The sequence below is a fragment of the Chaetodon trifascialis genome, chromosome 1, assembly GCF_039877785.1.
Source record: "Chaetodon trifascialis isolate fChaTrf1 chromosome 1, fChaTrf1.hap1, whole genome shotgun sequence".
Taxonomy (NCBI): Eukaryota; Metazoa; Chordata; class Actinopteri; order Chaetodontiformes; family Chaetodontidae; genus Chaetodon; species Chaetodon trifascialis.
This window is the reverse complement of record NC_092056.1, coordinates 6,907,227-6,930,204: the sequence shown is the minus strand read 5'-3', so window position 1 is coordinate 6,930,204 and position 22,978 is coordinate 6,907,227. Positions and strand designations below refer to the sequence as shown.

General features: G+C 40.4%; 1 protein-coding gene across 1 annotated transcript in view; it reads right to left on the bottom strand.

Moving 5' to 3' along the window:
- The window catches only part of glceb (glucuronic acid epimerase b), a 54,280-nt gene extending 34,287 nt beyond the window's left edge, over positions 1–19,993 (bottom strand). The window contains exon 1 of the mRNA XM_070970850.1: positions 19,820–19,993. The gene's annotated coding sequence lies outside the window, so the exon portion shown is untranslated. The remainder of the gene's footprint in view (positions 1–19,819) is intronic.
- Between the last annotated feature and the right edge of the window lie 2,985 nt (positions 19,994–22,978).

The following is a 22,978-nucleotide window of genomic DNA, read 5'->3' as shown; positions in this document are numbered from 1 at the left end:
ACTTAGAAACACCAAAGTAGTCCTCATGTGAGGACAGACGTGTTATTCTGCTGCCAACCTTGAGCTGAAGCTCATCATGCCGTGTTTGGTAAATAAACTGAGTAGGGCTGCAGCGAATTATTTTCATTACTGATTAATCCACAGATTTCCTTGCGTAATAGATCATTTCATCTACAGAATGTCAAAAATGTCAGTTTTGCATGAAAAATTACTGAAATTATTAATCAAATATCCACTTAGCTGCCGATAACTTTTCTCTTAATCATCTAATCGACTAATCAGCTAAACGTTTTGGCTATAAAACAGATCAGATCTGTTTAAACTGAGTGGTCCTGACTAATTTCTCTGAACTTTAGACTGAAGTATAAATTGAGACCAGTCAAAGTAAGTAAACACACAAAGATGAGCACAATTTAATCTATATGGCTAAACATTATGCAAAACAACAACAACAACAATAAAAAACTGCATATATTACAAGAACCATTTGAAATCAATTCAAATACGATTTGGTGATTCTTTTAATTTATACAGCCAGAAACCACCAAACACCAGAGCTGCTGTGTAAGTGGACATTAAGCAAAATGCTCCTTATCATGCTCCGGTGCTAGCATTGTTAAAGCTAATGTTGTTATCTGCTACGCCAACGTCTAAAAAGCTAAATTAAACCTCGGGCATTGCACTTACAGCAATTTCTGCCTCGATGACTTTTTCAATGTGTGCATGCAGCGCCAGCAGCAGACATGTTACTGCGAAGCAGAGTACAGCATCATGGGAGTAAAGTAAAAAAAAATATAAATATTTTTTCCACATGTTGCAACGTTAACTGATAAATTGACTAATTGTGCACATCTCTTATCAAACCAGTCTAATTTTGCAACAAATAAAAACAAACTATGGTTTTATGACTCTACCTCCCAGAAATAAATAAAATAAAGAGCCATACCTTGAGTGCAGGAGCACATATTGTCTTTGAAAGGACATGAGGAGGGAAGTCTTGCAGACAAAGTACAAGAAAGACGGCTGACACAAGAACATGTCCTATCGGCCTTGGTGTATCTGACGAACAGCTTTGAACTTGTTAGTGGCACAGGAACCTCAGTGTGAGCTGTGAAAAAGCAGAGGGCTGTGCCCCAGCTGCCTTTCACATGAAGACAAGACTTGCATCTTCAGAACCTTGTTAGTTCTCTGAAAAGGCCACAGACTAGTTTGGAATATTAAGCAGCTCATGCTGTCGGAAATCAAAAGGATTTTGGAAGAGAGTGGGAAGCTTCAAAAAGGCTTTGATGGTATATATCGCTCAATCTCAAGCAGATATGACGGAATGAAGAAATAAAGACATGGGAACAAAGGGCTTCTGAGAGGAGTGTGGCAGAGGTTATTCTTCTCCTCTCTGAATTCTGCATATATCATTATTCCTCAATCAGAGAGTCTTGCTCTTAAAATGTCAAGACTTCTGACTGAAAAGAAAGATAGCACAAGAGGGACAGAAATAGAAAACAAGAGGAAAGTGGGACACTAAAATGTTTCAGGTCATTTATCACAACAGGCACACTCAAGTAAGGCAAAGTCGGCTGTCTCACTTCCAGTAATGTCCAAATGCAGACTACATTTACTGCATTAATAAGTTAGTTACATGTCGGCACTGCTTCTTCACTCTGTATGGAAAAGCAAGCAACTGTGGACAGGGTAACCCGAATGAACACTGAAATTTAGAAAGACTCAAGATAAGGGTTGCAATGGGTTTTTTTTTAATACACAGAAATTTTCATGAGAGGTTAAGTTCAATTAAGCACAATTCGATGCAATAATCATATCTTTTAACAGTGAATTTGGGTTGAAAGTATGCCCATTTAATCGAATTGTGGCCATGCACTGCATTCATCAGCGCACTCACTCGTGTGCAGAAGATTTTTCAGCTCCCATTAAACAAGGATTCAGTAAAATTACAACCCTCTGCATGCACAGTGCATTCTCCCATGCAGCCCATACTACCTCAAACACTACCGCACTGTCTGATTACATGACTCGAGCGACTAGATTTTTTTGCTATTTTTTGATATTTTTTATGATATTTCAGTTTACCAGCTGATCATAGCCTAAAGCAAAGCACGCACTCTATAAAGCCTGTAGCTGGACTGAGCATGCTAAACGAGGAGTTTTCATTAACCTATTTCCATTTATTATTCATTATTAAACATTTCTTTTAGAAATTTGTTGCTGACTTTAAACCTTTAAGACTTTAAAAGTTTGCAGGTAGTGGACATTGCTCAAATTTTGAAAGTACATTTCCTATGAAGGCCTGAGAAGAAAATTATTTTTTGGGGGGGAAGAAGTCTTTCAGAGGGGGCCTGAGCAAATAACCTATATATTTCCATTTATTCCTGTTACTTCCTGTTAATTCCCATAGAAAATTTCCACCTTGAATATTCCTGGAATTTTGCAAACCCGCTAAAGATTCACTTTGTTTCTGGTCTGTCCTCTGCTGGGAGGGGAACAGCAATGAGGATGTGGGAATGGAAAGATCTGGTTTCCTTGCGAGGAAGACGAGGGGACGGATGCAGGATGCAGAGAGAAATCCTTGCTATGATTCTGTGTGGGTGAGGATGCATTTCATTCAGTTCTCTCTGGAGGAATCTAAGGTCAGGTTCTAAATGAAATGATTAGATTACCAGTGGTCTTTGCTGGAATAATTACAGAAACAGTTCCACTGAAAGGGCGCAATGGCACGCTGTGTTTTCAACATGTTGATTTAATTACAGCACTACTGTAGCAGTTCGAAAATTACCCATCACTTCCCAAAGAAATTAGATTTAGCCTGATAACATATCTCTTGCAAGACAGCATTTCTTTAGTCTGGAAGAAATAGGTGGTTGACCTTGAGGGAGGCTTTCATCCCGTCTTTGGTTAAAACATCTCAGACTTCCATCTTCAACTTGAGATACACATGCCCTTAACGGTCCCTGTCGAGATAATCAACAGTCCATTGCGAAATTTAATATGTGGCTCACCAAGCTAAAGAATTTCCCAGAAATGTCAAGCGTCTGTAGACGATCCAGCAACATTATTGAATATGTCTGGCAATGGGAGAGGTAAAAGCCTTGAGGTGAAGTAAAGAATGGCTCTTTCAAGCAGACCTTGTCTTTGCTCTATTCTGCAGGGTTACCTATAAGCGGCCTTTCCAAGCAAATTATTACTCCAGTCAGGGTGGCAGTGTCCTGTCAATCTTGTTTTCTCTCTTCCCTGTAATTGCTCTGGGATAAATCCCTTCAACCTCTCTCTGCAGCTCCAAGGCCATTTCCTTCCCTCTCAGTCTGTCCTTACATCATATGTGTTTACATGGCCACACAGGAATATGTTAAGAGAATTAAGGCCATTATGCTACTGTTTGCTTGTAATTTCAGTGATTTAGGAATGTAATCGTCTAGTTTTACAGACTGTACAACAAGGCCGTGCTAGTTCTTTGACATTGCTCACAAGCCTATAACCTCAGTTTGTAACCCAGATCATCCATGCGGCTTGGCTGCAACACTTCTGCCAAAAAAAATTTCTTTTTCTTTGTGTGAATGTTAACATCATCACTACAAACCTGCAATCAAGGAACCTATCAGCTATCATCTGACAAAGATTTAGCCTCTGGGTGCAGCAGCGTGAGTGGTCAGAAAACCGGAAACAGCTGTCCAGGCCACAACGTCCTCTTCAATGTGCCAGTCGTTGCTTACAGTCTGATAAGAACTTGCGACACGAGAATGGAGTTGAGACACGGTTAATCTCTATAAACAGATATTTCTATATGAATGCAAATTTTAAAAAGTTAATAAAAAGCTATACCATTGTCAAACGATAGTCGATGGGTTCTGCCTCTTTTGTTGTCCACTCTGACTGTTTACCCGCTTGCAACCAAAGCATGCTGTAACATGATTGGTCAACGCTGCTTGGACTGAAAACAGGAACCAGGTAATCAATGATGTAGCTTACAAAGTGCTTTATTGTTGAGGTAAAATTATTCCCACTTCATTGTTTCACCTCTCGATGAACGTGTGAACACAGTGTCTGAAGTATGTGTGAGATACAATCATTCCCACCTGCTGTTTTTCTAAACACTAGTTCATGTGTTGGAAATGGGATATGCATATTTTTTGGGGATATTCCCTGAGTGTGCTAACATCGAGGCTCAGATGTTGCTCTTTCACATTGGATAGGATTGTTTACAACTTAATGTGTGGTTTGACTGTTTAACCTTTTAACTCAACATTCCTCATGTGCAATCTAATGCAAACCAGTACTGCCATTAAGTTTACTTTTATGGCGCCTGTAATGTTCGGTTTTTGTTAACATTATCACAGAGCCATGTTGACTGGCTAAATCTGAGTGTGATGTTTATGCTCATTAAACTCCCACAATAGAACAAAAAAAGAAGCGTCCATGGCATCTACTAACAATCCCACAATGCAATGCATTGTAATTTATTAATGCAACTCTACACCTGTCTGTATCCAAAATCTCAATTTACTGCTCACCATATACTAAACCATTAAGAGTATTTATTATATATCAAGTAGCTAGAGGTCTACAGAGCTGTGCTGTATGCGTCTTTCCTGCAGGTGGAAATGCTAATGACCTCATTTACCATCTGAAGACAGGAACCTGCCTCTGTTGTGGGTAATGATGTTAAAGCAAGAGTCCAAAGGTCCATTAAGCTAAAGCCTAAACAACAAACAACAAAGCACGGCTTGAAATTTCCTGATTACTGTGCTTAATTACTCTTTCCTCATTTATAGATGCCTATATCTATGACACCAATCTTTATATATATAGTATCATTTCATGGGTTGTACAATCATAGAGCCTCTTTTACAGTGGACGGATAAAGCCGGTTGGAGATATGACATTGAGATTGCCATGGTCCATCAAATTCGTCATTGCTAACAGGGCTGTCAGAGCTGAGCTGAATAGCAAATGTACTACTCAGGCATGGGTGAGGGTATACAGTAGAGGGTGGAGAAGCAGAGGAGAGGAGACATGTCTGTACTCTGATAGTACAGCAAAGCCTATTTATTCAGCTGCACTTCTTCATATGTGAAGCTCCACAGAGACAGCTGATTCACTCGCTTTTCTCCAGTAAGCATTCCCAAGGCTTGTAGACTTTAGCGGCATTCATAATGAGGAGGCAGACGTTAAAGAATGTAAAAGGAAAGACAGGAATCATTAAGCAAAAGAAGGACGAAAAGCTGATTTAGTCTCCTGGCTCAACACTCAAATTAACACAAGATCAGTAGTATAGGTGTGCAAACAGATACTGCACGTACATCTACTTGTAGATGAGACAAAACATGTGACTTAATGTGAATTTTGAGTCAATTATTTTTAACAAACACTAAAAGTGTGGCTGTAAAATATGAGTATTGCATGTTTTTGACCAATCAGAGGAGGAATTATACAACCAGTCTCAGCCATCCAAATTCTGATGTAGGAGAATTTTAAAGCCTTTGTTCGTCTCTTTTGAAGCCAATCTCTTTGTGTTTGCCTGATCAACTGAAGCCTGCTCAAAACTTTGACAACAAAGGCACTTTTACATCTCAACTCTCAGCCAGAGCTGATCTCCTCTACCACGCACTAGCCAGCCCTGATTTACAGCATTCATGTGAGACTTGCAAGATGAATATCACTTTAATATCTCACTGAATGTCTGTTTCTTGTGAGGGGCATCGACAGGCAATCTTAAGCCCTGTGAGTTTTTTCTCCAATAAATTCTGTGTTTTATTTAAGTGTCTAAGCATGTAGTGCATGAGTAACATCTCAGCAGTTCAATAAAATAATATTCATCTTCTGCAGGACAGCCTCCACGTGCAGCTCGAACTCACCAGTTAAGTGTGTCCAACAGAGGCTACTCTCACGTTCAGTCAACGTTCCTCCTCATTTACTATTCTTGACCAGAAACAGATGAAGCTTTTTAATTTTCTTCCAACAGAATATCTGATTGTGTGCATACAGCCACAAAGTCATCAACAAACTCACATCTTTCATCTGCAGATGCGGTTGCACTTCTTAAGACTTTGTTGAAGTGAGGAGGTCTTGTTAGCAAACTGCCTCTTTCTCAGAGGACCACTTTGACATGACTCCTTGCTAATTTTGTTGTACTGCATCCACATTTTGGCAGTGTTCTGTGTGTTACAGCTGATTCAAGGTCTCAAATTCTGTCTGCGTTTTCTGCATTGCAGAAATCAAAGGGCCCTGCAAGAGTTTCCAGTTCACCTAACCTGTATGTCTTTGGACTGTGGGAGATCCACTCACGGGGAGAGCAAGTAAACGGCACAAAGAAAAGCCAGCAGATTGTAGCCTTCTTGCTGTGAGGAAACAGTGCTACACACTGAGCAATTGTGCTGCCCTGCCTTGTTGTCAATGACATTCTAATTTTGTGGAAATATTTGTACAAAGTTGCCTCAATTTGAACCAGTAAGCTCAAACTTAAATCCTCTTTGACCTGCCAGTTTGAGCAGAAGCTCATTAACAGAGAGGCTGCTGAAATTACAAATAAAATGTCCTGCTCATTTGTGGGTGGGGAAGGAGCAATGGAAAGTAAATTAGTAAGAGTGCAGCTAATACACACATTGTAGAAAGGTAAATAAATGAAGTCCAGATATTTTACAGACACCAGATATTTAGACAAAAAAACCTAATCAACAGAGAAATGGGGGATCTTTTTATTACATGTAGTTTATGTCAAGTGCTGGATGCTACCAAGTGTCCAGGCATGAGCCTACGAAAGACCCATGAAGAAAGGCCAATGACACTAAAACACTGCTGGGACGTCCTCCTCGTTTAATATGTCCAGCCAGTCCAATAAAGACTTAACGGGTCTCTGGGGCCAAGGTCGCACCTCCTACCTGAAAAGAAGGAAAACTTCATTTGCAAGCCTAATCGAGTGTGAATGTCACCGAGGCACAGCAAAGAAGGGTCGAGGAGGGCTAATTTTGCTCAGGGAAGATGAGAGCACTTCAGAGTCTCCCAGTTTTGCAATATTGGATGGTGTTGAGTTGTAAAGATGGCTATTAAAACAATTAACTAAGACATTCTTTGTCCACATTGTGTTGTAAGAGTGGATGGCTGTTATGAGACTGGTGTAAAATGGCAGCCCGGAGACATCTCACAGCACTAAGTTTCAGGCACAGAGCCTTTCAAACTGGATGGAAACTAAATTCATAATAAATACATTTGTGCTTTGACAAAGAATTAAAAAATAATAAATCAGTACATGTGCAGCACACATTTTTCCTGCTTGGACTCATGGCCAAAGCATGAGTGTGACCGCCCTCAACTGGCACCACGGTCAAATGCTCAAACGTGCTGGTGTTCAGTAATTTTGCAGCTCCTACACAATGGAGGAGTCACTGTCGTTGTCGTTGGTCGTCTTATTCTTAATGTCCTGTTCTGACCGAAACAGTGATGCAGGTCTGATCTCAGTCAACGGTCTGTCTAATGGGTCAACTCAAGTCACCTGGCACCATCGAGTACTTTGAATTATTATCTCTTCAAGTAAAATATTACAGCGCCGATACACTTTTAAGTGTTGACCTCACTACATTTAAGGAAAAATTAAAGAGGCCAAGAGATGAGCGTTCGAAGCAATACATCTGAGATTGAAGCAGCCTGCCCAGATAGATTCTGTTGTTTTGCTGTGGTCCATGTTCAAAAATCTTTCCAGCAGTGGTGGAGAATGCACAAGCAGCATGACCCACAATAAGACCTAGGTAGGAACATATGTAAATTTTCCTTTAAATGCAAAATGAACACAAAGAAGCAGAAAAAAAACAATGAAAAGTCAACATCCACACAGTCCATTGGCACAAATGCCAACAACCAAGGACAGGGTGGACAAACATGCTGCCTGTGGAGCTAGTGCCAAGTTTTTTTAACCTCAATTCCACTAGAGATTACGACTGTTTGAACAAGCGAATGACACAGGAAGTCAGTCATGAGCCGAAAAAAGAAATGAAGTGAGAAGCATTCAGCCTGTCAGTATAACACAAGGGGCGTTATTAACTTTGGTGGCACAGAACAGACGCTGAGAGACAACACAGCAGCATCTCTATTCACCAACACTGAACAGACACTCAACAGACTGCCGCAAAAGTCAATTGTGACCCAGAAGAACGGCACTGCATTACTGGCTTGTGTGTAGTTAATTCAGGTGTATGAAAGGGCAGGGCAGCGGGGTTATTGGGTTTGGGTACTGATGCTGTGACAGATAGGACAGACGGCGAAGGCACAAGTTCTCCACACATGATCTGGGGCCAGCCAACCAGAGCATCTCGCTCCCCGTAGAGTGTTACAATTCCTTGGAAAGCATGTTTGGACCTACCAGCTCTTAATCCTGGCTACATGTACAACACAAGATCAGCTTTAAACGCATTTTTCTGAAGGGGTTGTTCACTGAAAGCCAAAAAGTATGGTGAATAATGAGACAGGAGCGTAGGCCTGTATCTGCTGTGTGCGTGCCTGAGGGCAACTGGGGCTACTTTCTTTTGTTGTACGGGTCGGTTGGTATTTCGCACGGGGTGGGGGTGGGGGGTGGGGGTGCCTGGGGTAGGGTTATGACTCCAAAGTATGCAGACATAAGCTGTCTGCGTGTTGCCTTTGAAGCAGGCTATGGTTGGCTGTACTATGCGGGTCACAGGGCAAGGGTTTACAACAGCAGTGTCCCATTGAGAGCACGGACTCATCAAACCCCCCTCAGCCCACTGCCATATATTAACAAAGAACAGAGAAAAGAAAAGAAAGAAACATGTAGACTAAATGTTCACAAAACCAGCCGTGTTGGTTTGTCTTCACAAATTTAAAGCAGTGGCAGCTTTTTAAAAAAATGATGGTGTACTGAATGCCAAGCAGTTGTTTACTTTAACAATTCTAACAGCGTCAAAATTTCTATCAAAAACACAAGAGGGCAGACATAAATTTAGTCGATGTGCCAAATGCAATTTTTGCAATGGCATAGCAACTGTATCCTAAAAATAAGGATATACTGTGAGTGGCTAACAACGTCCGCAAAACATCATCAAGCAGGTACTTGCATATTGCGCATATATATATATATATATATATATATATATATATATATATATATATATATATATATATATATATATATATATATATATATATATCATGGACATATACTATCATAGACACCTGCAATCTAATGCCAGCACCAGACTACACAATATGATCAAATGTGTGGAGTCTGGAACAAAAATGAGCTCTGAATTACTCATTTTCTTACATCCAGTGTGTCCTACTTTTGGGTCCTATGATTTCCATGATGCAATAAAAACTGAATCGACTGACAAACAGAATATTGTGGAAGCTGCCAAAATGTGGATGCAATTCGTAAAAATCTGGACTTTCATTCCATTACAAGAGTTTTTCATAGCGCCTATGGCAAATGAACAGAAAAAAAGACTATCCTGCTATGTTTTGGTGTCACACACAAATACGTGTACGCACACACACACGCACACAGTCACAGTCACACACACACACACAGTCACAGTCATGTCGAAGAGGGAGAGAGGAAAGACACAGAACAGAACTTGGGAAGAAACAAAACAGATGTCATAGGACCCTACATCGTAGAAGACAACAGAAGCAGCATCTGGATGCCTCACGACATCCTGACAAAAGAAACTAACATTTCACCTGGTTTGACTAATTCTACAACATGTTGCATGACGTTTACCCAAATGAACACAGAGTGCCAAGCAGCTTCCATGCACAAGTGTAGATATGGCAAAGCAAAAAAGGAGGCTACGATTGGTTGGGGTCCATCATGCAGTCTGCCATGTCTCTCGGCCAAGTCAGGGCAACAATTTATGACTGTGATCGCCTAATCTGACACGGTGATCATCTCCAAAGGCAAGAATATGGTGTAGTCTGATCCTGGCATAATACAATCAAAACATCACCTGACAAACACCTCCTTTGTTTAGAGTGTTCAATTCTTTTGCAATCAACCATGAACTTCATAGATTAGACAAATGATCCTCCACCTGCCTGCTCATTAATACCACCAGAGAGACTGTGACAGTTTAAGTGAGCCGTGGTTCCTGTGCTTCACGAGTTTAGGCTTCAGGAAGTGTTGTGCATGCAGCCAAAACAGAGCAGACCTTTGTCCATTCGCCTATTATTAAGCACAGGGACAAACTGGCTTTTGGCTGCAATACTGACAAAAAATCTCAGCATGAGCAAGCTCAAGCAGCTACAGCAGTGAGGCAGACACAAAGTGACTACTGGCATCCTGCAGGAGAGGCATTAATGACATTTAAGCAAGCTGAAGGAAGATGGTGTAACAGCTTGAGGTCCACAAAAGCTTTAAACTATTTTTTGAAATAGTTGCCATTCTGACGGACAACAACTGAAACAACAAATACAGCATTCTTCTCTCCTCTTGCCCATGTGCTCTCGACCTCAATACATTAATAATTTGCTCCGTGGGATGTGTAAGGCTCAGTGCCGTGAATTATATTTAAAATAGCTCTTTATTTTCAAAAGGAACTGATGTCAAGAGAAAGGGGATGTGGACACCCAGCAGGTCCAAGTTGGGAGTGGTGTAATGCCCAAAGAGAGAAAACATCAGGCACTCTTTATTATACAGCAGTGTTTCCTCGACATAGTCACCGCTGCTTCAGGTTTTTTTCTTTTCTTTTTTTTTATTGTTGCAAATACACCACCGCCGCATGTCTCCACCTTCACAGCAGAGTCCGCCGTTAATTACTCGCGAAAGCGCGGGCTTGAAAGTGACATCACGTCAAGCACCCAGGCACCAGGTCAGAGAGTCAGAGGAGGGTCGTCTTGGAAAATAGGGCAGCGACTTACCGGAGAAAAGGTAGATTTATTATCTTAAGATAACTCATAATAGATTTTACAAGTTAAATAGACATTCGCAAAATATTAATGGCCAGCTAACGTTAAGTGACATATCGGTAGCTTAAGTTAACTGGGCCCGGTGCCAACTCAGTACTGAGTAAGCTAATTGACAGCATTAAGCTAATATCTACACGCCATGATGTAACTGCTGACTGCATTTTCAGATGAGCTTGTTCAAATATTTCTCTAAGAAGAGAAAGACAGCTGATGAAGATGATGCTAGTCAGTAGTGATGTGTCCGGCTCTTTGAAGTGAACGATCGGAGCCGGCTCCTGCCTGCGGGCCAGAGCGAGAGACGCTTTGTTTTTGTTTTTTTGTTTTTTCTCGACTTTTTTTTTTTCTGTTCAAGCCGCACGCGATTGGTCAACTACATGATGTGTGGTGGCTTCAGTGTGTATGCACTGAGCAGGAGGGGGAGAAGTGGGGGTTACAGACATAGCGCGCACACACACACACAGACACACACACACACACACACATTCAGCCCCCATTGCTGAAAAAAATCCTAGAGGAAACACTGTACGGTGTGGATAACACAGTACAATCTTTATTCATTTTTACAAACATCTGAGCTCTAGATATGCAGCCAGTCTGTTTTACCAATGTCAACTCAGGAGGCTATTCAAGTTATCATGGCAACAAAGGGCCTCAAAGGACCAACAGACACTAGAGAGCCAGTTTGAGGACGGCGGCCTTTGAGGAGCAAGAAAAACAGCCAATTTATTTAAGATTTTCTGGACAAAAAGAAAAGAAGTATCAGCAGCAGAACTGCCTTCTGCCAGATTAGTCTTATTTTGGGTACATGTGATTTATACCACAATAGTAATACACTGTATATCAAGATATACTGCATAGTCTCTCAGACTCAGAAATTCAATTTTGAGAACAATAAAAACAGGTGGGAATGTCTGTTTTAGGTAATTCTATGAAGGAAATACCTGACAGATCACGGTACTTCATCACACTGATGGAAAGAACCCCTACACCCAATACTGCAATAAAGCATTGCTGCTCACCGATTTGGAAAATTGCCCTTAATGGCTTAAAAAGATATTAAAAAGTATGACTAGTTTTGTAGAAAGGTTATATGAAAATCTGCACTAGAGGAAAAAGCTCCATTGTCTCATGGCATTTAACATTTCAGCAAACCCCGGTACACCCCAGCACATTATTACAAAAATGGACCGAAAGAGGCGAGGTGAGTTTTGGTTAAGATTATTTAGTCTGTATGGGACAGCATAATAAGAACACACATCTGTGCACTGAGGATGGTTACTGTTTTCCAACTGCTGACTTAAAACTGGATGCTGAGGACTCCAGAGAACAATAAAAGAGGAAGGCTAATTCAAGAAATTTAAATATCTTCTGCTAATAATTAGTCAGCATTATCTCTTTTTGGGCTGCTGGTAGAAAACAGATGGGAAAGCCCTGAGAGTGTGAGAAAAGACTCAGCCTCGCGCAGACCTTTCCTTTAAAGCTTAATTAAGATGATAAACACACTCCAAAAAGAGGCCTTGTAAACACAGATGAAAATAAGTGTTACATTTGCTTTCTATTTTCAGATGAGGAAAAAAAAATGTTCCGGCACCCAAAATTCATCATTAGATGATAATAATAGATGGAAATGTACGTTTTTTTTTAAGGCCTGTAGCAGAATTTGAGAAAATCCCATAATGAGGAAGACAGAACGTATATCAGCTGGCATCTTATCACAGCCAGAAAGCCAAGCACAGAATATAAGTATTACTACACTGGTAGCATTAGCTGAATGGAGCTGGGAGGACTCATACAGAGGCTGGACCAAAACCCTGAAATCAATTGTTGCTCAGAAGACAAATCCAAGTGCCACAGTGACAAGTTCTTCAGAAATCTGAGCTGCAGGCAGACGACTATCAGGCACACGCTAACGTACTTAATCAGACCTGGACTTCTGCTGCTGCTGTCAAGACCAGACACGTTTACACTCAGCAAAACCTTAGGCAGTGTAATAATAGGGTGATATTCTTTTATAGGCAACTGCATAATTCAGAGACCCGGTGGATCAAAGACAACCAGCAATAGTCTCGGGTTTAAGGCTAGTAATTACCACAGTGTACACAGCAAAGGACTGGACATGCTACAAGTTGCATATCTGGTTTCTACTTGTCTCCCACTCTGTAGCCAAAGTGCCGCAGAAAAGGGGTGAAAATGAGGAGTTTGACAGCTTTAGGCCCTACGCTCCTCAATGTTCTAAACAGGCCACGCATTTGAGGAAAGGAAGAGCAACTTGTGACACAAGGACACTTGTTTCATGCAGTGTGGTGAAATGTGCTGATGAAGGGCACTCATCAGAGAAGAGACTGAAATGGCTTTGGAAGGACATACATCAACAATAAATCAAAGAACGGAGACATAAAGCTGCCAAATTCAGCAGATATCATTAGATAGGGCCCTATGATTAATATTTACTGGATATGACAGGCTGAAATGTGCAATAGGGGTTTAACAGCTACAACTGTGACATGCTAAATGCCACAGAGGCAGGGGGATTTGTTAAGAAGTTGATTCTGCCATTGAAACGCAGTATGCTCAGAGATCAGAGCTGTGTCTATAGGGCCATGTGACTATGCCTGTGTGTACATGAGTGTATGCATAACTTACGGTATGTTTGTGAGAGAAAGTCCACATAAAAAGGTGTTATGGAGCGTCAAAGCCTAAGTGTCAGAGGTACATGGTGACAAAGAGGAACTAGTCCCCGGGCGCTGGTCGACTGGCAGCCCACCGCTCCTGGTCTGCCATGGAGGAAGGACTGACCATGGATGGGTCAAATAGCGGGAAAGAATTTCACATATGCATGGCGTGTAAAGTTTCCTGTGAGACTCAATTGAAGTACTGCGTGTCTTTATCCAGAAACATAAAGATGTATCAAGACAGGCAGTGAAATCATAATTTAATAAAGTATATGGACCAGAGCTGTAGTGTGAAAAGTGGATGAAAACATCATCTTACTGCTTGGTGTTTTCTGCTGGAGGAGGAACTTTTGAAAAGGTACACCACAGCAGGAAATGGCCATAATACATCTTAGAGAAGCTGTTGATCAATGCCGGTGACTAAAGGATTACTAGGCCAGGTGCTGGGATTTATGGATTTCAAGGGTATTTGTTTGGGTCTAAATTGTTTTCATTCAGAACCTCCTCTCATTGAAATAAAGCATTATAAAGAATTATCTATTCCACAGTGTTCTCTGTGTTCTGATTAGCCTAATTAGCACGCTGCCAACTTCTCCCAGTGTCACTGCAATCTGCCACCACTCAAAAATAGTTCAAATACACACTCCATGGAGGACAGTTTTGTGAGCAAGTCTTTGTTAGCACACTTCGGCACATCCTCACTGGCTCTAAAAGCATAAATGAAACCATAGACCAAAGACATCCTTTTCTTATCTCTGTTACATGTCATTTATTCTGTTTTCTGCCTTTTATTTATAAAAAGCATATATATATATATATATATATATATATATATATATATATATATATATATATATATATATATATATATATACACACACACACACACACACACACACATATATATATATACACATATATATATATATATATAGAGAGAGAGAGAGAGAGAGAGAGAGAGAGAGAGAGAGAGAGAGAGAGAGAGAGAGAGAGAGAGAGAGGCCAGTTAGTTTAAAGCAGTTTTAGTCAGTAAGTCATTTAAATCAGTAATTCTGCAAAATCAGGCTTGAAAAGATGCAAAGAAACAAGCAATAAATGGTTTACGTTAAACAAACCTGACCCCTTTTCTTATTAGATGTACCTCATTACATTAATACAGCCATGATGTCAAGTTATTTACTGTAAAAAACAACTATGACAGTGCAAATAAACTATCAAAAAGCCTTGGAAAATTATCTAAAGTGATGTAAAACAGTTAAGAGAAGGCATCATATGACCACACACACGCTGAAATGACACATAAACTACATCTTTATCATATATATCCACATGAAAATATGCAGCATACATGAGCAAGTGTTTCATTTAAGAATATTTGCAGTGTGTGTGTGTGTGTGTGTGTGTGTGTGTGTGTGTGTGTGTGTGTGTGTGTGTGTGTGTGTGTATGCACGGGTGTGCATTTTATATGTGTAGTTCCAGGTGTGAGAGAAAGAAGATGAAGATGCTGTGTGTGTGTGTGTGTGTGTGTGTGTGTGTGTGTGTGTGTGTGTGTGTGTGTGTGTGTGTGTGTGTGTGTGTGTGTGTGTGTAGGAGACAATGAGAGCGTGCAAGAGATGAACTGATCAAGTGATGATAATAAAAGTGGAGCAGTCTGCAAACTATGCTCTGCTAAACTGACAAGAGGAGGGGTGAAAAGTAGCTCCTTTAACAATTTGATAAAACACCTCAAGAGCCATCACGATGCAGTTCAAGGAGTTTGCTAATAGCTGGAAACAGCAACAATCAGCGCTGTTAGAAGTGAGAGAGAATGTCCAGAGATAACCCACAGGCAGGAGATATAACGTGAGCTCTTACCCAGTAGATTGCTTGTGATTACCCGCAGTTTCAGTTAAAGATAATACGGGATTTTGTTGTCTTCTCGGCGCAGTGAAGCCGAGGCATGAGATTCCCAGCTGTCACTACATCACAGAAACAGTATAACCACACAGGTCCACATCGAGCAGATGCGGCTCTGGGATTATTTATTTGGGTACAAATATGAGCTCTCTGCCAATTTCACCACTCACTAGTAGATACTTCTGGAAAAGTCTCTATCTGTTCTGGCGCCGTTGGAGGGGTTAACCTGAGATTTAAAATCCTGTGACGGTTTGGCATCAGATGTGATTCCTGCTTCAGAGACTTCTGACCAAAGAAACAGACGAAGACCATAACATCAAAACAATGAAGGTAACCTCAGCTGCAGCTGTCAAGAGACGCTTCACTGACATGGAAAAACCTACTGTACTGCATCACAACTGTATGCAATCAGAAGAAGAAGAAGACATCCCTTTATTAGTCACTACACAACATGCAGAGTTACAAGGGGAAACTGTACACGCCATGCTTAGTGAAATTCCTTCTCTGCTTTTAACCCATCCCGGCAAGTCCTTCCTCACCTTGGGTGAACCACCGTCTTGATCATGATATCTCCCCTGCCAGGTAAGTATGTCAGTAAGTACTGTAAGTAAAAAAAGTGGTATCTGTGCAACTCTATGTAAAGGTATTTATGCAAAAGCACTCATTATGACATACACACTGTTCCATGTAAAATCTGAATAAAATAATAAATCTCAAAAGAATCTGCTCATTTATATTGTTTACGTGATTCACAGTGACTTGAATTGACCACTGTGTTTTTATCTTGATGGATGTGTGGCAGCTAGCAGAGAACATACTAATAGCACCACAAAATATGAAGAGCAATATTAAATCTAAATACGGTACCTGAAAATCCATTTTCTAGTCCTACCATGAAAACTACCGCTCTTGTATCTCTAAAATGTCAGTGTCTTCCTCCTCACTTTCCACTAGGGGAAAAACTCCTTTGCATCCGCTTCACTCCACTGCCTTTCTGGTTCATGTGTAAATTCAGAGCACCAAATGAGACCAGACAGCACCCGACAGCAAGTTTTAGAAATGGTAGCCAGGCTGCCTGCCAGGGATCAATGTTGGTTGCCAAAGTTGACAGAATGGCTGCCATAATGTCATAGATTACAACTGGAGCAATAATGGTTCCGGATAATTACACCCCGTACTTCAGTTTAACTTTTAACTAAAGCTTACTGAAACTTACTTGCACCGTCTTCCAAGGTCAGGAATAAACTTTTGCACTCAAATGAAACTTAAAGGGTACATTTCCTCCTGCATTTTTGAAGTTTTGATGTGAAGGTGAGGCGCACAAAGAAAGACTAAACAGGTTTTTTCTTCTCTTTCCAAATTTAGCAAATGCTTTTGAAAGGTTTTGCAAAGATCGTGCAACTTGCCGTGTTCAATGATTGAAGGGGTGACAACCAACACCAATTTTAAGGCGATTTTAACTAACTTACTATCAGAACTAAGATGTTCTAAAAATAATCTCTAGAATTGGCGCCCTGTTATGCATCTTGAGATGTTTCTGCTGGAACAGCATGTCCGCCCACTGAGCCCCGTTACTCAGCTCGAGTGACGAGTGTATGGAAAATCCTTAATTACAAACCAGTATGTTATCTCTTTTCCATGGATTTGACACGTGAAACTCACCTAAACTTTGCTCTGTGCTCCATAAGAGTAGCTAACATTACAGATATGATTTGGCTCCTGATATTAAAGATAATACTGTTAGACAGAACATGATGCTGTGATATTGTCACACAACGCCCCCCACCCCATCCTACTCCCACACCTACTTTGAGATTCACTATATCTGACAGATTAAATCAGTGTTCACAACAGCAGTTTGATTTGTCTTTGTATAAATCCACTCCCACACAGAGATTTAAAAGGTTTTTAACACACAAAAAGTGTCAACAGCATCAATGAAACTAAACAAAATGGTTGATGTGGTTGAAATTTGTCAGCTGTTAGTCTTGACCCCTGCCAGACATTTATATGCTAAAATAAACTCAATGACTAAGCAAAAATCCTGGTGGGTTTAACGGCTTACACTGATTATCAGTGCATCACAGCTCAGATGTGCAATCAGACTGTGGCATATACATATATACATGACAACCATAGAGCATTCCTGTAACCCAGTTGATTATAATCAAATTATGATTGTGCCTGTAGGGGAGGCAAATGTATAAGGGGAAGCCAGGCACGTGACTACTGAAATGGAATTTAAGAAGCATGTTTCAACTGGCTTTTGAGCCAAATGTGAAGCATTTAAGGTTTGGTAGTCAGTCGCTGTAATAAAAAATACTTTCTCTAGCCTGTGGTGTAGTTTGACATATGAGATCCAAATCATAGCCGTTTGCAGAAAGACCTGGTGTATAACATTCATCACTGCAATCTGAAACTGGCCCTCACTAAATCAGCCATAAAAGTGAAGCTGTTCGCTCACTCCTTTCATTCAAGTGGCTATTTGTCTGAGGTTATATGCCGTGTTGAGGACACACAATGAGCCGCAGACACTCTTAAAAACGGCCTCTAGTGAGGAATTCACAGATTCAGGGATCATACACTTAGCAGAGTACAGACCAGCTCAGACACTGAAAAAAATGGAAATCATGTCACACAATTGTCCTCTCATATTGTCTATTTTCACAACATGTCTTCAGCTACATTGCCTTAATCAGAAAAATAATAATACAGGAATAAACACAGTATGTGAAATGTGTTTTGTGGATTACAAAGCAGGTTTGGGTTCATTTTGAAATAGTGACAAGTTTGTCAAATGTTAACAAAAAGAGCATAAAACTGTTTAATTACTCCGTTGTGTTTTTCCCCCACCTTTAAGGCTTTCTGGGGGAACACTGGAGCCCATTCAGCGATAGAATAACACAACCGGGGTGCACCATCGAACGCTGGTCTTTAGTATGTTAAACACCTCTTCCATAGCTGAACACTGACATGGCAAAACCTCCAATTCAATTCACTGTTTCTGCTCCTATTGCAACTATTTTCATTTCCAATTTCTGCTTTCATACAGCTCTTTTTTTCCATTTTCAATTGATACTGTGAACTATGGTGCCTGTCTACAGTTCATTCATTGCTTATCATGCCGAACTTTGTAATTAATACGACAAACTTCAATTAATGCATAACCCTTTCATTTGCACCTCCCTTTACTTTTATTTCATTTACGCATGCGTGCACATTTTTATTTTACTACATATGTACATATAGCACATTTGAACTAAGCATGTCCTTACTTAACCATGTATATGGGTGTCACAGGAATAAAACCATCTATCAGCCTGAATGCAGTTCTATCTCTTCTTCTTTGGTGGACATTTAAGAGAATATGAGCACAAAAACTAAATGTCAGTATCTTGAAAAGAGTGTAATACCGACTACAGCAGACCCTCAACAAGGCACACTGCTAACAGCTATTTCATTACCAAAGCATAAAAGGGATTAGACTGAAAAGGACTGTCATGGATAGACAGTTCAAGGACACTACTGACCACAACAACAGTAAAGCTGGTGTCATTAAGTGTCTGACTGCCGTCTTCCCAGACGTACAATCGCACAAAAGTGATATTTTATCATCAGTCTGCAACAACAGGACAGCTGCAGGAATATGAGCGCGGGTAGGTGGAAATAGAAATCTCTGAGGATGGACCAGTTACTGCACATTAGACAGAGACGCTATCAGTTCCACACCGAGGAGTGCCAGAGCCAATGAAAAGTAGCTGGTTTGCAGGTGAAAACGCAACTTTACTGGGCACCAACAGCAAAACTGCTGTTAAACACCAAAAATGACTGGACGTTACCTAAGTTAAGTTTGTCAGTTTCTAGTCCATTCACAAAAAAGCCAGCCGTCATGGCTTCCTCACGTAGCCACCCGATCTAAACCTCTACAAAAGGACAGTAATGTAAAACGCTGATATTTTTGTGATGAGCTGGCAGGCGACCTAGCCGGCTAGCTAGTGAGCCAGCCAAGAGCTACTTTATACTAAGCAGATGTATCGTTAGCATACAAGCTAACAGGGGTATGCATTCCAGAGAGAGTCAACAGTGAGCTTTGAAGTTCCTACATTCCCCCCATGGTTCAGTTAACACACGCCGATAAGATGAAGGTTGTATTAAAGAATTAGCGGTCAAGTGTTTCACGAAGATACGACGTGACAGGAAAGGAAACGGAGACTGGTGGGGTTTAAATGTTGCTTTGCTGATGTGAAACTGAACTGAGAAAATATCAGCTAGCACTGCATATGAGTGTCTGGACAGAGGGAGCCAACAAGACGGAACGTTAGCAGCCTTACCTGAAGGATTAAAGGTGTCGTGCAGAGCCGGAGTTTGTTCGGGGACACCGGCAGAAGTAGTTCTCGCTTGGTCGTTTAGTTTAAAAGAGTCCTGTTTTACCTCAGGCTGTATAACGATGCAACCTACGAGAGTGGCTGACTATGCTGCTTCCCAGCCACAACAGCAACTGAATACACTTTTGGATCTGCTTCTCACTGGGAAGGATCTTCAGTATCGCGAGATAGGACGAGAGCTCGGAGATATCTACGAACCAATCAAATTAGGCGGCTGGTGCCAAGCGTTTGTTTGGTCAGTGGTTTGTGGGAAAGGCTGAGCAGAGCATCTGTGATTTTTTCAAAAATAAAATAAAATCACATGAAACGTTTTATCAATATGTGGAATCATGTAAATTGAATGAAAATAAAACTAAGACATGAATGTGTCTAAACTATCAATTTACATAATTTTACCTAATTTTGCCAAGTTTTCATCTTAAAAACAGCTTTTAAAGAAATGTAAAATGCAGTAATAAAATCATATAATCATAGACAGGATTGCAATATTTAGGCTTTAGAAGAGTGTTGAGCATCAGGTTCTGCTGTAAATTATTCCCTTAAAATGGTGCATCATATCTGAAAGTAGACTTTCCAGTCTCATTGTAAACGGTTGGAACCCGTATATGAAGATGCAGACGAAGTCTGCAGATTATGTTTAATAAATTCCAAATCTAAAGGTGATTAATGATTATATGAGATCACATGAGAATTTTATCAGTTTATGTGCATTAAAATGTCTTTTCACGTACTTAAAATCAAAAGCACGCTTAGAAATTCTCTTTTGTTTAAATTAAATAATCTGGCAGATACAAAAATAAAAATGAGTATCTGCATGTGTGCTTTTGTCCCGATCAGAGATGAATCTTTATGAAATAAGTTGTACAGACTGGACTATGTGATTGTATGAACAGACTGTAAGAGCAAAAAGACTTAAAATAGCCTCTACTGGCACATGGACAAGAAAACAGTCCTGTTTTCTAAATGAGTCATTCACTTCCTGACTGGACCTTGACAGGCTTTACATCTTGGGTGGCATTGTGGTATTATTTCATGTACTGCTGCACATCTCACCTTGTTTCTGTCCATGTAATGCATTATTCATTTTGTTCAGGCCTTGCTCATTGCAGAAAAGACTCACTGTCAGGCTTGATTCCAATGTGCCAAGCAAGTGTCTGTCTTTGGTGATAAACTAAGCTTGTCCATGACACCATGCTACATACTGTAATTGTAAATCCTGCAATGGGAAGAGATACCTGTGCCAGAAATAGGTAAGATCCTCACAAAAACAATTGTGTCAAGTTGCAGCATAGCTTCTTTTTAAGTTTTTTCCATTCCAAAACTATTGTTGCAAAAGCAGTGGCAGTGTACTGTGGATGATCTTGGCTGCCAGCATTCTTCCCTATGTCCAATTTTGATCCCTGTCTGTATTTCACAACAGTCCCTCTGTTCATCCTTTTAATTTATCATCCTTCTTCTGATGATGAGTTTCTGTGTGCAGTTTCCATGTCGCCTGCATGTTTGTGTGGGTTTCCTCACAGTGTTTTGTTTTCTCCTTTCACATACTGTATGCTTATGCTTGCTCGTCTTTGTTTAGCTTTGCTGTTCTTGTGTTAGCTGGGTGTCTATGTATCTTCCTGTACATTTGTTCTTGGCTCTGAGTAATGGAAACTGGAGTCAGACACACAGTACTTGGCCAATACGGCTAATTCTGAGTATAATTCATCCTTGGTTACAATTTTAAACGTGGAATCAGCCCTGTGACCAGCCATGAATGTCCTCTTCTTTCTATTCAATGCATCCCACTTCTCCCTGCAACCATGAAAAAAAATACAAGAAATAAAAGCACTTGTCCCACGTTATTGTGAATGATCAAGGCAGAGTGCACTGCAGTATTTTTGACAGGAATGAGGAAAGTCTGTTGAAATGCTCAAATGTGTTACATAAAGTGCAATTTCAAGCTTTTCTTTAAGCTCAAATATATTTTGCATACGGCTGCATCAGGGTATTTCAGCAGAGACTTAAATAAATGAGACATTCCCCTCTCTTTGGTATACATGCTGATGCCAAGTCTTATGAAATACACCATGACAAAGAGTAAAGGAAGATGATATCATCACAGGAAAAAAGACCTCGGGGAACAGCACGTGCATGATGCAAGACAGTAACATCTCCCCTTTGAAAAAACTGTGTAAGTGCTCTCACACTTTCACTTTGAGTTGACTGCGAGTTAAGTTGTCTTGGAAGCTCTAGAGGTCCCAGTCAAGGATGCTCATTAAAACCAATAAGTAGAGTTTCACCACAGTCTACTGATGTTCTTATGGCAATAGCCAAATCTCTCTTCTATTTGTGCTCAATGAGCCCTTCAAAAGAACTAGCCAACACTCCAATCAAACTGTCGCAGAGTTAAGCTAATTAAGGTGTTAGTGAGACTTTACATTGATGCATTTTTAGCCACATGGCTGCACGGCTTGAGGGAGGGCAATGTTGGTTTGATGGTCAGTCCACCACGTCGATCAGGATTAAAATATCTCTGCAAATATTGGAGGCATTGCTACTGCATTTTGTACAGACATTCATGGTCCATATCTGTAAAACTATTCCCATCAGCCACAGCGTGCTTTGTGTTTAGCTCCAATCAACAAATGTTAGCGTGCTAACATAAGATGGTAAACAAGGTATAATTTATATTATGCATTATACCTGTTATACCTGAGCCATGTACTGTCATTGTGAATATGTTAGCATGCTAAATAAAGCCTCACAGAGCAGCTGGCATGGCTGTAGATTCCTTGTCTTGTTCTTTAAAGTCAGATATGAACCCAAAACTGTGATGAACAGCAAATTTAATCAGGGAGATGGGAATAATATTATATTCAGTGAGGGGTTTATGCACAAGCAGAAATATTCTTAAAGCTAGATTTCCATTATTTTCCATCCTTTTCAATATGCTGTTCTACAGTAAGTCTTGTAATATTCCTCCATAAGAAGACGTAGGTGATATTTTTTTTCCTATAAATGATTGTGTGAAAGGACTGAGGGAGGACAATGATATGTGGAGCTTTATATTCAGTGTGAAGTATTATGCACTGATTATATACAGCTTACCCTGGAAGTTTATATTAG